At 31.4% G+C, this 8,426-nt stretch overlaps 1 long non-coding RNA gene across 1 annotated transcript; it reads left to right on the plus strand.

The window, feature by feature from the left end:
• The first annotated feature begins 1,211 nt into the window (after positions 1-1,211).
• Positions 1,212-5,570, plus strand: LOC143589937 (uncharacterized). Its single transcript, XR_013145376.1, has 3 exons — positions 1,212-1,307; positions 2,254-2,400; positions 5,095-5,570. It is a non-coding gene; the product is annotated as an uncharacterized LOC143589937 (long non-coding RNA).
• The last annotated feature ends 2,856 nt before the right edge of the window (positions 5,571-8,426 follow it).

An 8,426-nucleotide genomic window follows, 5' to 3' on the forward strand; every position in this document is an offset into this window, starting at 1 on the left:
GTGGAGTAGCGACGAGTGCGTACTATGTGCTCGTGCTTGGTGCCAGATATCGGAAGATGCCAAATGCGGTAGGTTTTTAAAATACATATATATTTTTTTAAATTTCTTATAACAAACATTAAACTTGTAATGTTTTTATTTTTTTAGCGAACTATCAAAAAACGGGGGTATTTTGGCACAAAATTATAGAGAGGTTTCACAACCTTGGCGGGGACTCGCGTTGAGAAAAAGATTCGTTACTGTCGAAATGGGGCGACATAAACACCAAATGCATGGCTTTCCATACGGTTTTCTCTCGAATGAATCGAACTAGGAGTAGCGGTGTCTCGGACGCGGAAGTCATGGAAAACGCGTTGGTTGAGTTTCAACGTAAGGTCGGCGGGACCTTCAACTACTTTGGCATTTGAAAAGACCTATTGAGGCATCACCCAAAACGGGGCTTGGTGTTGGATGTCGAAGCCAAAGCCGACGGTGGCCCGGGTAAAAAAAAGTTTAAAACATCGTCTTCAATTGATCCAGACATGCCCCGTTCCGACGCTCGAAACTTCAACTTAAGCGATAATGACCCCGTGAATACTACCGAGATGCCTCGGCCGGGGGGTAGAAGAACCAAAGGCAAAGGAAAGGGGAAAGGGGCCGCTTCGTCGTCGGCAACGGGTTCGAATCCCGAATTGGAAAGCCAATTCAAATTAATGAACTCTCGACTCCAAGATTTACACGAACTTGGAACCCAACGACTTCAAGTAAATTTGGACGCCGTCGACCTACTTAGAAGGAATGAAATGGACAAAGACATCGAGATTTTATCAAACGAGCTATCCGAAGACGACCCGATAGTCCAATATCTAAAAGCCACTCGACGAGCGAAAATTTTAGAAAAATATAAATAAGTTTTAGTTTTATTAGTATTATTTATGTTTTTTTAATTTGATGTATTTTTTTTTAATTTAGTTTTTATTTGGAAGTTTAATGTATTTTTTTAATTTTATGTTAATTTATTTAAATGATTTAGTATTTAAAAAACAAATAAAATTAATAATGACTAGGCTCCACGTGAAGTATAATGCCCGAGAGTGGAGAGTTATGACTACAGCCTGTTTTTGTAAATAATCATAACTCTAAGCGCATAATACCCGAAAGTGGAGGAGTACACATGGTCTTAAGATTACGTTTTGGTTGACGCATTAGGGTTCGATTATCGGTACTGGTAACTTTATTTCACCCCTCATAAACCAATTCATTTTCGATACCCTACCCCCACGGATGGAAGGAATATGGTGTCGGATTCGGATCTCACCACAACGGAAGTAAGTCAGGTCAAAATAATTTCGAAAATTGGAAAATAACACGACCTTTGGTACTCGTAAAACATGGTTAGTTAGTTCAAAAATTATTCCTTCTTACTCATAATATTATTATTTTGAATTTACCTATTCATTTCAATTGTTTATTGTCCTCATTTTTCAGTTAATTACTACGTCTTTGATTCAAACTGATATATAGATTGCAAATAATTACGTACATTTTAAACCAACAGATAGATACTACTCCACTAACAATGCTGGAGCTTATATAATAATTAGCTAAGTCAGTAACAGGTTTGACAATTTACTTACCTGTCTATACCTTCAAAAGATTGTAACTAAATATGAATTAATTAATTAATTAATTAGTTGTTTCAGAGTTTTGATCAATATTAATCTATTTTATATAATTTACTATAAAACGATTACAATAAAGTGGCAGGTAAACGGGCAACAAGCTGCGCCGCAACCCCCTTTTGAATAGCAAAGCCAATCCTACTAAAAACGAAGCTTTGGGACCTAGAAGCTGAAGAGGTTCCGTGTACGACGCGCTGAACCCTACTCAAAAATTTCACAGCCTCTGGAGCCAGAAAACCAAATGTATCAAAGGCAAATGGTAGAAAGACATGTTGATTAGTATATTTTAGTAGGTTAACTTTATGTTTAATTGAGTAGGATTAGTATATTTTATTTATTTTACTATAAATAAATAGATTGGTTAGGAGTCGTTGTATCTTGGTTGAGATCAAATTCCATGTTCGTGTTGTTGGGCCTGATTTTCAATAATAACTAATTCTTAATAGTAACAGGTGTGTTGATTGATTGTTTGCATAAATGAATGATATTGTTGGTCTTATGGTATGGGATTAAATATTCATGATGACTTGATGTTTTATGATCTTCGTCAAGCTAAAAAGTTTTAATATACATGATATGTTGTTGTTCGTAGATTATTTCCGATGTCTGAAAAGGATAATATCCAGATCCCGGTTGCTGTGATGAACCAGCTCGTGAACTCTTTGCGGTGGATGTTATAGGCATGTTCAAATGAGTAAGGCTCTTGGAAGACGTTTCTGGCCTTCAAATTCTAATGACGGTATGTGATGATTTTTATGTGTGAGTAACTTTAAGTCAGTTTATTGCAGTGTAATCATGTTATTCAATTTGATGTTTACCACAATAATATCTACCACTAATGATGCAAAGCTGCAATTGATTTGTCATTATCACACTGCCAAATAATGCATAGAGTACAAATTAATAGTTACAAGGGTTCTGTTTGTTGTTTTGAAGTCTTAACATGCTTTTATGCGATATATGCTAGTTAAGAGATGGATATAAAACACTACGCGACTTAAGCATATGCTAGTTGAATGTTTGTTCCATTGTCGTGCTTGTGAGGCAGTAAAGTTTTGTTAATGGTTAGATGTTCGTCATGTTTAGCTTAAATCTTGAAGATGAAATTATTATAAGGGGTAAGAGTTGAAATAGCCATAAAATTATGAATCTTAATAATAAAAATAATAATAACAAAATAACAATACACAAAGTGATAATGAATTGTCACTAAATAACCTATTAAATATTTGTATGAAACATATATAAGTAAATTATATAAATTATAATTTATATTAAATAACAATACACAAAGTGATAATGATTGGCTTTGCTGTTCAAAAGGGGGTTGCGGCGCAGCTTGTTGCCCGTTTGCCTGCCACTTTATTGTAATCGTTTTATAGTAAATTATATAAAACTTCGACCCAAGTTTATATAAGTATGAAATAAATAATTAGAATTCAAAAGGATTGAATAAAGTATTATAAATAAACATTCAAATTACAATAAAATAAATTAAAAACACATGATTTTTAGTTATTAGGTTGTGACTGTGTTTCATTCTGGAAACAAATCTGTGTGCGTGACTCACACTCTTGGTTTAAAAAAATTAATTACACAGATGATTTTGTGGTGCGACACGTTTGGTCACTTAATATTGAAAATGAAAGATACAAATTAAAAACTAGAATAAAAGTTAGGAGTGTCATTGGTCACATTGTGAATATGGATTATAATCGGCAAAATGGTCATAATTTGGATGATTAAAAGTGAATTTGCCTTCTTTTAATATTCGCTTTATTTAATACTCAAGGATTAATAATGTGATAAATATTATTGACAATTTATTTTTATGTTATAATACATGGCGCCTCACGTACGTGAAGCTATTGCGGATCGCCTAGTGCCCCGCGCCTAGGTTTTTGGGACCTAAACGCCCCAAAGTGCCTTGCACTTTTTAATAGAAGGTGCTGTAAGTTCCAATACTGCCGTTACTATTCAAGAGCATTCATGTGCCTCTTCTAAAACGAATACATTTTTTGGGTAAAACTTTTGCAGTATTAATTTTATCTTTTCATTTATTTGAACCTTTAAGATTTGATGTTGAAAAATGAAAACTCAAATCTTGAAATTCCAAATACAAAACTCTTTTGCTGTTTTTAGCTACTAGGCCATGAAAAATAGCTGATTGCAGCGCATTATTCTTATTTTATTTTATTAGTAATTTAGTCTATGAAAAAATAGTTCTTATCAACCTGTAGCTAAAAACTTAACAATTTGACTTGTGGAGACAAACTCTAGCCCTTATTAGTTTAGTAGTTAAAAAATATCATTTATGGATAGGTTGTATCTTTTTAACCTTAATCGTAGGCTTGTAAACGAACTGAACGTTCAATGAACTGTTCATTTATGTTCGTTTATTTAATGAACAAACGAACATGAATAAAGTATTTTGTTCATTTAGTTAAACGGACATGAACACATGTCTCGCTCATTTATTTGTGTTCGTTTTGTTCATTTATGTTTATTCGTTTAAATACATTTATGTTTGTTAGTTTAGGTTTGTTCAAGTTCCTTTGTTTACGTTTTAATTTAATTTTTTAGTCCCGTTACCATATAATCTTGTGTTTGTAAGTTTTTAAACCCAACACATTATTGCTTACATTTACTTTTAGTTGGTTGTAGCTCAATTATGTTCGTTCATCTATGTTCAGTTATATTCGTGAACCGTTTGTTTATACCGTTAACAAATGAACATTAACGAACGTATACACATTCATTTTCATACCGAACGAACATGAACAAGAAAACCTCGTTCATTTAATTGTTCATGTTCAATTGTTTGTTCGACTAAAGTTAAATGAACGAACATGAGCGTGCTCCGTTCGTGTTCGTTTACAAGCCTACTTAATGGGAAATATAGTTTCAATTTTAAATTATATGCATAATAAAACTCTTAATTGAATCTGCATTTAATATTGGACTTTAGCGAGTAATTCGATTTCTAACAACCTCGTTGACTACTTGTAAGACGGGGTTGAATGGCTATATAAAATCTCAATCAGGCCATTGTTTATGCAGTCTCATTGTTCTCGCCAGTTCATTTCTTTTTCTAAAACAAAATGATGAATGTCGATTTGAATGCAAACCATAACGTCATGAGAATCTCTAAGCTCATCTCGGATCTTTCAGAGATGAAAGAAGATGATTATGAGAAAGTAAAAAACTACAAAAAATTAATTTCTGAACTAGAATTTGAATACGACAGGACCGTTGGTTTATCAAATCAGTTGTCCTGCTCTGTGTACTTTCTGAAAGAAGGTATATTTTTGTATCACAACAATCTTTGGTAGATGTAGATCTAACTGTCAAAATAGAAAATTTATTCGGTGTCTTTTGTTTCATGTCCGCTTTAGGTATCATTTGCAGATATTAATGGTTTCCAATTGTGCAGCGATTGATAAATATAAGGATCTGAGGAGGGCGTGTGAAATCCACGCCTTGTCAGAATTATGTAGGCGAACGTCTGAAGAAAATAAGAAGAATGGCAAACGCCCGCTTGAAAATGATGTAGCCGCTGAGTCCTCGGCAGGCGGAAGTTCAGGTGGCAAACGAGGGGAATGGTGGCTGAGAGTTATCAATAGCCCGATGAACAACAATAAGTAGACAACAAATGGTCAGCTGTTTTTGTTCATCTGTTTTCATGTTTTCGTTTGGACTATGAGTTATGACATGGGCTGTTTGTAATAATTTTCTGGTAATTTTTTTGGTTATCATGACAGTTAAGTGTAGTTGACAATGCTTGCTTATCTCAAAACAATATCAGTTTTACTTTCGTGTTATTTGGAAAGCGATTATATGTGTGGCATGTATCATTTTCTGGTGGATGCTTTAAATTCTCTACTTGACGTGTAATTTTACGCCTTTAGCCGTATGTGTGTGGTCTACACATATTGCTTTGGTTAAAGTACTTAAATCTGTTATGTAAACCCTACAATTGTGCTTCCAAAATGGTTTACTTATAAGTTATGTGCAGGGCATGCTGCACTTGATTTCAGTTGATTTTTCTAGACATTTTCTTACCATCTGAATTTCAAGGTAGTTGACCAAATCATTTGGTGATTTGATATTGAAAGCTCATGTTGCCCCGTATAACTTGAGCTCGGCTTGTTGCGAGCTTTATCTCCAAAGCTAATGCACGGCACATATGTAATTTTAAAAGTTTGGGATTGGTTTGTTTATTGTCATTCAAAATGGGTTGGCGTGTAGCTTATTGGCCTCGCTTACCTGCCTCTGTGTTGTAAATGGATCATTTTTTTTGTTCAGTAAAAAACTACGAGTATTTAAAAGTAGATTAATTCGTACTATTTTTATTTATATGTATACCTGTTTGTTAATATATTCTTAATTACATTTATATCTCATTGTATATAATTTGATTTTATGTACTGGACATAGTGATATTTGTTTAATCATATATTATATTGTATTTATCTAGTAACATATTTGTTTAAGGTCGCGAGCGTAATAAACCCGAAGCTCAAGCATGTTTATTAAACGTGCTGATTTCGAGTAGTTTACGGGTGTTCGACTCACTTACCTAGCTGTAGATTTAATCGATTTAATATGTAACGTAAATGAACTTGGTTCCTTCATGACTCCAAAGCGAATATCCTTTATTGTGTTTGATTTTTTAAAATTCTTTTTTAATGTATGAAGTTAATGAACTAATTCATCAAAGGTTCAAGAATCCGATTGATTGAATTTGGTTCCACAGCATACATCATTGTAATATTATTACATACAAAATAAAAGTGTGATATCATATCATATTAGTATTTAATATTATGTTATTTGACTTGATATTATTACAAGGATAAATTTACATTAATAACAAAATGCAACCGTGAGTAGTTGAGTATCCCCATTTAATATAACTCTTACACCTGTTTCATTTTCTTTATTTTTTTATGTCAGAAGTTTTAATTCATTGTATCACATCTTTATATACTATTAAGACAATACAATTTGTATACATAGCACAATTCTAGGACCTCTACATAGAATGTTACCTAGATGTCATGTGGATTATTTCCTATTCTCTTAATTTCTAGCCATTAAAATAAATCAATATTAAATATCATGTGACACGGACCCATTTTATAATATTTATAACCCATGACCCGTAATAACCCGCTTCCTCCACAAAAAACTATACTCAGTTCATTTTTCATAATCCACAACCAATTCCACCACTCATTTTTCTCTCTAACCTCCTCACGAAAATACAAACCCTAATTCCGTCGCTCATATCCAACATCGAACGTCAGTATTTACAAACAATTGTTTGATCTACTATGATTTTCTTCACTTCCAAGGTTATTGATGTCTCCAATCGATTCGATTCCGTTCAATTGATCGTTCCTCAGAGTCGATTTTAAAAGGATATTTTTGGTCAATTAATGATGATTATAACACATCGATTATCCGATGAATATATTAAAGGTAATTAACAATCCATTGTTGCACATAGAGTTAGTTCTTCATTATAATATTTCCGGCCACTTTGTTATTCTTTTCTTTAGTAAATTTTCGCAACGTAATTTTCGTCCAATTTCTTCAATTTCCGGCCAATTTCTTATTGTTTTGTTTACTAAATATTAAGAAGTGAATTTCCGTCCAATTTCTGATTTTTTTATCCGTCCAATTTGTTATTGTTTTCTTTACTAAATATTAACAAACATAATTTCCGTCCAATTTATGATTTTTTTTCGGCCAATTTTGATTCAGTTTTATCAAAAGTCAGAAACTTCGATTTAATATTTTGTTAATTACAATTTTTTTGAATGTTTAATAAATTTGTTTGTAAATTATTTGTTTCATATATAATATTGATCTTTAATATTCCAGAAATATTAATAATAAATTTACTAAATTTTTTATAATATTTTATATAATAATTTATAAATGTACATTAAGTTGATATGTTATTATTTAGCTATAATTGATAGTCAAATCAAATTTAATATTTAACATGTTGCCTATAATTTGAAATTCAAATTTTATTTAAAGCTTTGACTATAAAAACGATAATTAAGGAAATAATTTATGTTTTTATTATTGTTATTATTTGATTCTTAAATTATTAAATGTATTATTATTAAATATAAACCGATTTCGGAAAAACCTTAAACATGAAAATATTAAAACTTATTATATAATACATTCTAATATACTTCTTTTTTATAATCAATCGCTTAGTTTTTGAGATGATTATTTGAATATAATTTATGTTTTAATGTATAATTATTCAATGTATAATTATTCTAATAATAGTTTTTTTATAATCAATCGATTATTTTTGGAGATGATTATTTACAATAAACCGGTTTATTATATTCAAAATTCAAATTTTATGTAAACCTTTTTACTATAAAAGCGATAATTAAGGAAATAATTTATGTTTTTATTAATATATTTATTATTTGATTCCTAAATTATTCAATGTATAATTATTAAATATAAACTGATTTCGGAAATACCTTAAACATGGAATTACTAAAAAGTTATTATGTGAGGCTCCGAACCCGGTAGCCCTACTTTAACGTCAGATTTACTCATAAATACAGTTCTACAAATCAGAGTGAACTAAAAACTTCGCGTAAACGTTAACTTAAATCATTCATTACAAAACATTTAATCTTTTCTTTAGAGTCATAACATAAACATCATATTTAAAACATCATTTTATCATCTACAGATGCCAACCGTTCAATCCATGTCACA

The sequence above is a fragment of the Bidens hawaiensis genome, unplaced genomic scaffold (assembly GCF_021521415.1).
Source record: "Bidens hawaiensis isolate Kalapana, Puna unplaced genomic scaffold, B.hawaiensis_p1.1 tig00038052_1, whole genome shotgun sequence".
Lineage (NCBI taxonomy): Eukaryota > Viridiplantae > Streptophyta > Magnoliopsida > Asterales > Asteraceae > Bidens > Bidens hawaiensis.